Source organism: Vicia villosa, unplaced genomic scaffold (genome assembly GCF_029867415.1).
Source record: "Vicia villosa cultivar HV-30 ecotype Madison, WI unplaced genomic scaffold, Vvil1.0 ctg.000071F_1_1_2_unsc, whole genome shotgun sequence".
Classification (NCBI taxonomy): domain Eukaryota; kingdom Viridiplantae; phylum Streptophyta; class Magnoliopsida; order Fabales; family Fabaceae; genus Vicia; species Vicia villosa.
The window spans coordinates 112,224-120,114 of NW_026704996.1; the positions used below are offsets into that span (position 1 = coordinate 112,224).

The 7,891-nt window shown below is 39.8% G+C and overlaps 1 non-coding gene across 1 annotated transcript; it reads right to left on the bottom strand.

Moving 5' to 3' along the window:
* Window positions 1-7,335: 7,335 nt before the first annotated feature.
* LOC131623470 (small nucleolar RNA R71) lies at window positions 7,336-7,442 on the bottom strand. The gene has a single exon (XR_009290237.1). It is a non-coding gene; the product is annotated as a small nucleolar RNA R71 (small nucleolar RNA).
* Between the last annotated feature and the right edge of the window lie 449 nt (window positions 7,443-7,891).

A 7,891-nucleotide genomic window follows, 5' to 3' on the forward strand; every position in this document is an offset into this window, starting at 1 on the left:
TCGAGAATGGTCTTCGTGATGAGATCAAGCAAGGAATTAGGTACCAGAGAATTCGGCGATTTGTCGATTTGGTGGACTGTAGTAGGATCTTCGAGGAGGATAACCTTAAGCTGAAGTCATCTCACTCTCGCGAGTTGGTTGACAAGAAAGGTAAGAAGCCTATGGATAGAGGTAAGCCATATGGTAGAGGAAATCCTAGAGCTGGGGATTGGAAGAGGCCTAGTGGGGGAGATTCTGGTGCTCCCGTTAGGTGCTACAACTGTGGAGAGACTGGGCATAGAAGGATGAGTGCAAGAGTGGAGAGAAGAAATGCTTCAAGTGTGGTAAGGCTGGTCATATTGCTTCAGATTGTAGGATGAAGATTGTGACTTGCTACAATTGCGGCGAAGAGGGTCACATCAGTCTGCACTGCACTAAACCGAAGAAGGATCAGGTTGGTGGAAAAGTCTTTGCCTTGTCTGGGTCAGAGACTACTCCAGAAGATCGTCTAATTAAAGGTACGTGTTTTATCCATGACACACCTTTAGTTGCTATTATAGATACTGGAGCGACTCATTCGTTCATTTCAATGGATTGTGCTAAACGATTGGGATTAGAAATATCTGTTATTCATGGAAGTATGGTTATTGACACTCCTGCGTCGGGTTCAGTAACTACTTCTTTTGCTTGTTTGAATTGTCCTGTTGACATATTTGGTAGAAAGTTTGGAATGGATTTAGTATGCCTTCCTCTTGAAGGACTTGACGTCATTTTGGGGATGAACTGGTTGCAATTTAATCGAGTTCATATCAATTGTTTTACGAAGACGGTTATCTTTCCTGAAGAGGTTAGTGTTGAGGATTTGACTATGTCAGTCAAATAGATGAATTTAGCTGTTAATGATGGAGCAGTGGTATTTATGTTGTGTTCTTTGATGGAGGTGAAAGGGGGCGATAATACTGGTGAGCTACGGGTAGTGAATGAGTATCCGGAAGTGTTTCCAGAAGATGTTAGTGAGTTGTCACCTGAAAGAGAAGTGGAGTTCGCTATAGAATTGATTCCTGGAACTAGTCCTGTGTCGATGGCACCGTACCACATGTCGGCATCGTAATTGGCTGAACTGAAGAAACAGTTAGAGGAATTGTTGGAGAAGAAGTTTATTCGTCCTAGTGTGTCACCGTGGGGTGCGCCGGTACTGTTGGTTAAGAAGAAAGAAGGTTCAATGAGGTTGTGTGTTGATTATAGACAACTGAACAAGGTGACAATCAAGAATTGATATCCTTTGCCGAGGATTGATGATTTGATGGACCAGTTGGTTGGAGCTTGTGTATTTAGCAAGGTTGATTTGAGGTCTGGATATCCTCAAATTCGTGTGAAGGCGGAAGATATTCAGAAGACGGCATTCCGAACGAGGTATGGACATTATGAATATTCTGTTATGCCATTTGGTGTTACTAATGCACCTGGTGTTTTCATGGAGTATATGAACAAGATATTTCACCCGTATCTTGACAAGTTCATAGTAGTGTTCATTGACGACATTCTAATTTACTCGAAGAGTGATGAAGAACATGCAGAGCATCTAAGAGTGGTATTGGAGTTATTAAAAGAGAAGAAGTTGTATGCGAAATTGTCTATATGTGAATTCTGGTTGAAGGAAGTATGTTTTCTTGGCCATGTAATTTCGAAGAACGGTATCGCAGTGGATCCTATGAAGGTAGAAGCAGTATCTCAGTGGGAGACGCCGAAGAATGCTTCAGAGATTCATAGTTTTCTTGGTCTGGCAGGTTACTATAGAAAGTTCATTGAAGGATTTTCGAAGTTGGCATTACCAATGACTAAGTTAACAAGAAAAGGACAAGTATTCGTATGGGAATCCGAATGTGAGAAAGGTTTTCAAGAATTGAAGAAAAGATTGACAAGTGCTCCGATCTTAATTTTGCCTAATCCAGAGAAGTCTTTCAATGTGTACTGTGATGCTTCACGGATGGGTTTAGGTGGTGTGTTGATGCAAGATAAGCAGGTAGTGGCCTATGCTTCAAGACAGTTGAAAATTCATGAAAGGAATTATCCGACTCATGATTTGGAATTGGCGGCTGTGGTGTTTGTGTTGAAGTTGTGGAGACATTATCTCTATGGTTCTCGATTTGAGGTATTCAGCGATCATAAGAGTCTGAAGTATCTCTTCGACCAGAAAGAACTTAATATGAGGCAGAGAAGGTGGTTAGAATTTCTGAAGGACTATGATTTCGGTTTGAATTACCATCCTGGTAAAGCAAATGTTGTTGCTGATGCATTGAGCAGGAAGTCATTGCATATGTCTATGCTAATGGTGCGAGAATTGGATTTAATTGAGCAATTCCGAGATTTGAGTTTGGTATGCGAAAGTACTTCTAATAGCGTTAAGTTAGGGATATTAAAGTTAACTAATAGTATCCTTGAAGAAATTAGAAACGGACAGAAATCTGACGTTGGCTTGGTAGATAAGTTTACATTGATTGACCAAGGTCGAGGAGGTGAATTCCGAATTGACGAGAATGGTGTTATAAGGTTTGGAGACCGAGTGTGTGTACCCGATGTTGCTGAGATCAGAAAGAGTATTCTAGAAGAAGGACACCGAAGTGGATTGAGTATTCATCCTGGTGCTACCAAGATGTATCATGATTTGAAGAAGTTATTTTGGTGGCCTGGAATGAAGAAGGAAATTGCTGAGTTTGTTTATGCTTGCTTAATTTGTCAGAAGTCGAAAATTGAGCATCAGAAACCGTCTGGATTGATGGAACCGTTGTTTGTCCCGGATTGGAAGTGGGATGGAATTTCTATGGACTTTGTATCTGGTTTACCCAGAACGAGCAAGAATTGTGATTCTATCTGGGTTATTGTAGATCGGTTGACGAAATCTGCTCACTTTATTCCAATAAGAATGGATTATTCGATGGAGAAGTTGGCTCAGTTGTATGTTGAGAAGATAGTGAGTTTGCATGGTGTTCCGACTAGTATTGTGTCGGATAGAGATCTGAGATTTACTTCTAAGTTCAAGACAGGATTGCAGGAAGCCTTAGGTACTAAGTTGAGGTTGAGTTCTGCTTATCATCCGCAGACAGATGGACAGATGGAGAGAACGATTCAATCGTTAGAGGATTTGTTACGAGCTTGTGTATTAGAGAAAGGTGGTGCTTGGGATAGTTATTTACCTTTGGTTGAGTTTACCTACAACAATAGTTATCATTCGAGTATTGGTATGGCTCCGTTTGAAGCATTGTATGGTAGGAGATGTAGAACTCCTTTGTGTTGGTACGAATCTGGAGAAAATACGGTGGTTGGACCGGAGATTGTGCAAAAAACTATAGAAAAGATCAAGATGATTCAGGAAAAGATGAGAGCTTCTCAGAGTCGTCAGAAAAGTTACCACGACAAAAGAAGGAAGGATGTTGAATTTAAGGAAGGAGATCATGTATTCATGCAGGTTACTCCGATGACTGGCATTGGGAGAGCCTTGAAGTCGAAGAAGTTAACTCCGCGTTTCATTGGTCCATTTCAGATTACTAAGAAGGTTGGGAAGGTTGCTTATCAGATTGCCTTACCGCCTACACTCGCTAATTTGCATGATGTGTTCCATGTATCCCAGTTGAGGAAATACATTGCGGATCCGTCTCATGAGATTCAGGTAGATGATATACAGGTGCGTGATAATCTAACTGTAGAGACATTACCTATGAGGATTGAAGACCATAAAGTGAAGCAGTTGCGAGGTAAAGATATAGCAACGGTGAAAGTGGTTTGGGGAGGACCAGCCGGTGGAAATGTTACATGGGAGTTAGAGAGCCAGATGAAGGACTCTTACCCGGAACTTTTCGTCTAAGGTATGTTTTCGAGGACGAAAACTCTTTTAGTGGGGGAGAGTTGTTACACCCCATGATTTCAGTTTATTAATTTAATTAAGATTTAAATTAAATAATTGGAATTTAGTATTTTAATCGGAAAATGATGGAATAAAGGCTATTGGGCTTATGGTGTGATGTTAGTAAAAGAGGGGTGCTAATTACTTAGGCCTTTTACTAAGTTGTGATATATTATTTTTATTTTATTTTCATAAAATAAGGAAAAGGAACCATTTTGGGGAAAAAGGAAGAACACGTGAAAAGAGCAAGAGAAGAGAAAGAGGCAAAAACGTGAAACCGGAAGGAGAGCATTCAAGAGATTCATCGAGGTAAGGGGGGACTCTTCCTTTTAGTATCTCTTATGTGATCTTAGGTGATAGGTAGATTGATGTATGGTTTGGTTCAATTAGATATTGGGATTGTTAGGTTAGGGTGTTATAATTGGATTGAATTGATGATAATTGTGTGAACTAATTGGTTAATAATGAGTTTGGATGATGTTTTATGGTGTATAATTGAATGTATGATGATTATATGCCTGTATGTGATGTCTGGATTCGTTTTTGGGTGAAAAGGATGTGAAATCGCAGGGTCTGTTGCAGACTTGGGGTTTGCTGAAATCGCAAGTCCGCTGAGCGGAGGGGGTCCGCTGAGCGGAGGTCCCAACGTAGTTCGCTCCTGTTTGACGTCGCTTGAGGTCCGCTGAGCGGGGGTTGGAAGGGTTTCGCTTCTGCCTTGCTCCGCTGAGCGAACCTTGTTGTGTGTGAATTTTTCCAAACTTCAAAATAACGTATCTTTTGATCCGTGTATCATTTCTTAGTGCCGTTTTGGGCGTTGTGCAAGTAATTAAATGTTTTATATGATGAATGATGAGTATTGGTATTAGCCGACTTTATTTCTTTAAAAAATCGAGTTAATTACTTGATAAGAATTGAATATTGTGTGCATATGAGATAGGTGTGACAATGTGTTTGATGTGATGATGAATTGGTTGTGATTTGTTATTATGATTGTGATGGATGCATGACTGTTTGAATGATGTTTAAAACATTTACATACTTATTCGGTGATGTATGATAACACGATTTTATATCGTATATTTAGCTTGAAATTCATAGATATTTATAGCATTTTCCGTTTATTATATTGATTTATTATGATATTACGCGAGTTTTTGCTTTGTTTCAGGTTTTACACTCTTATTATGACTAATTGCGAAAAAGAGAAGAAATGGAGCTAAAACGACCCATATCTATGCCTAAAAGACGAAAAATAGGTGCTGAAGTAAAAAGGGAGTGCAAATAAGGCCCAAGTGTGCTGAAAGAGACCCAAAGACCTAATGAAGCAATCCAGCCCACGAAGGAAAGCAGCCCAATGCACACAAGTAAGAGGAGACGCACGTCTCCAACGTCCCTATGCCACATCAGCAAAAGGGAGACGCACGTCTCCATTTCCCTGAAGTTTCTCCACTTGAGACGCACGTCTCAAGTCACGCGCCCAGTCTTCCTGAAGAATCGGAGACGCACGTCTCCAAGCCAGTCTGAAGAATCTCCTCTTTTCACGCAACGTCACTGCAAAGCATCCCCTATAAATAGAAGCAGTCACTTCAGTCCAAAGTGTCCGATTTCCTGCTAACGAAGTGCTGCCGAAATTGTACCGCGAATCATATTTTTCATTCTGCTTTCATTCAAACACTTATTTTCTCACAACGATTTCTACACCGGAAATTGTTGTGAACTTTTTATAAATCTAGCCTTACGTTAGATTTATCGTTTTTATTTCCTTGTTTTATTTTCTGCCCGTTTAACTTCCGAAGAACGATCCAGCCAACTTGTGGTGGAGGTTCGATACTTGAAGATTTACTTGCCATTTATTTAATTCAGGTTTAATATTTACCGCCTTATTTATATTTTATTTGCATGATATATTGTATGCCTATTAACATGCCTATTATTATAAACCGAATCTATTTATGCATGCTTAACCATATTAATATGTCTGGCTAAATTACTAAGGTGTCGGTATGTAGAGTAAGTTAACCGAGGGATCCGAAATAAATTGGCTTAATTATGTTTTATTAAATATCACTTATTTTTGGTTTATATGTCTAATTTAATTAGTAAGTCTTAAAACCAATAGAGCGAAAGTTTGAGGGGTTAAGACGGTCAAAGGTTAAAATCAATAGAGCGAAAGTTTGAGATATTTAACCAGATAGTAGACATAGGACATTAGTTTTAAGGATGGCGAAAGCGTATTAAAACTAATTGGGACTTATTTGTTTTCAAAAATTGTTTTTACACCCGAGCGGGATGGCGAAAGCGTACGTTAGGGATATTAGCTTGTTCCGAGTCAATAGAGCGAAAGTTTGAGATTAGGAGATTTAAATAGATAACAACTTCATAAAATAGGCATTTTATTAATTACGTTGTTTCCAAAAAGCTCTTCTAAAATCTAATGGGATGGCGAAAGCGTACATTAGGATTAGGATAGTAATCTGAATCAACAGAGCGAAAGTTTGAGACGAGGATTTTTAATCAATTTAATTAGTAAAGATTTTTAATTAAATTATGCAAAAGCCAATGGACCTTCGGATTACCTTAAGTTAAACGAAATACATACTGATACCTATCTTTTATTATATTCTTTATTTCTCACTATCACTATCCCTTAGGAACAATCAAAATTTTAGTAGCCCTAGCTTTACATAGTAACCTTAGATAACGGTAGATCGATTCATAGTCCCTGTGGATTCGATATCTTTTAAAACTACACGACACGACTGTGCACTTGCAGTCATCAGATTTATAGACACGTAAAGTCGCGATCAAGTTTTTGGCGCCGTTGCCGGGGACTATTTAAGTCGATATCGTAACTCACTGTTACACCGTAGAGACTAGGACAATTCTTCCCTTTCTTTCTGAACGATTGTATGCCAAATACTCGTTCACAAGGAGGAGATTTAATACAACGAATTAACGAGATCGAACGTTTCATTAACGTCAAACGTCGAGCTCGCAATCTTCCGGAAGTAGCACCAATTCCTATTAATCAGGAATTGACTTTTACTGATCAAATCAATCAAATTATCCCGAAGTTAGAGATGGCTGCTATTCGTCCTCTTAGAGACTATGCCGCTTCTTCGCGCGCTGAACCGCACTCAAGTATCACACCACCTGCGATTGAGGCAAACAATTTCGAACTGAAACCTTCGTTGGTCCAAGCTGTTCAACAGAACCAATTCTCTGGAAGCCCTGTAGACGACCCTAACCTTCATTTATCTGTGTTCGTGCAATACGCTGACACTGTCAAAGCTAACAACGTTAGTCCCGAAGTTATTCGATTACGTCTCTTTCCTTTCTCCTTAAGAGATAGAGCTAGAGCGTGGCTTCAATCCCTGCCTTCTAATTCCATAACTACATGGGACGAATTGAAGAGAGTATTCTTAGCGAGATACTTTCCGCCTAGCAAAACTGCTATGCTTAGAGGTCAAATCAACGGATTTACCCAGAAAGATAATGAATCACTCTTCGAAGCTTGGGAACGTTACAAGGACATGCTTAGAATATGCCCTCATCATGGACTCGAACCATGGCTGATCATCCATACTTTCTATGGTGGTCTCTTATATAACACTAAAATGACTATAGATGCCGCTGTTGGCGGAGCATTAATGGACAAACCCCATGATGAAGCATACAAACTCATAGAGAATATGGCACAAAACCATTACCAATGGGGTGGAGAACGAGCCGCTCTAGAGAAAACCCAAACCAAAGGAGGAATGTACGAAGTAAGTGGTATAGACCGCGTTAACGCTAAAGTAGACGCTTTAACTCAAAAGATCGAGAACTTAACCATCACTCCTTCAGCCACCGCTGCTGCTGTAACACCTAACTGCGAGATCTGTGGATTAACTGGACATGTAGTTGCCGAATGTCAACTCTTGACTGGAGTCCCATCTGATCAAGTAAACTATGCTCAAGGAAACCCTTACTCTAACACGTACAACCCTGGATGGAAAAACCACCCCA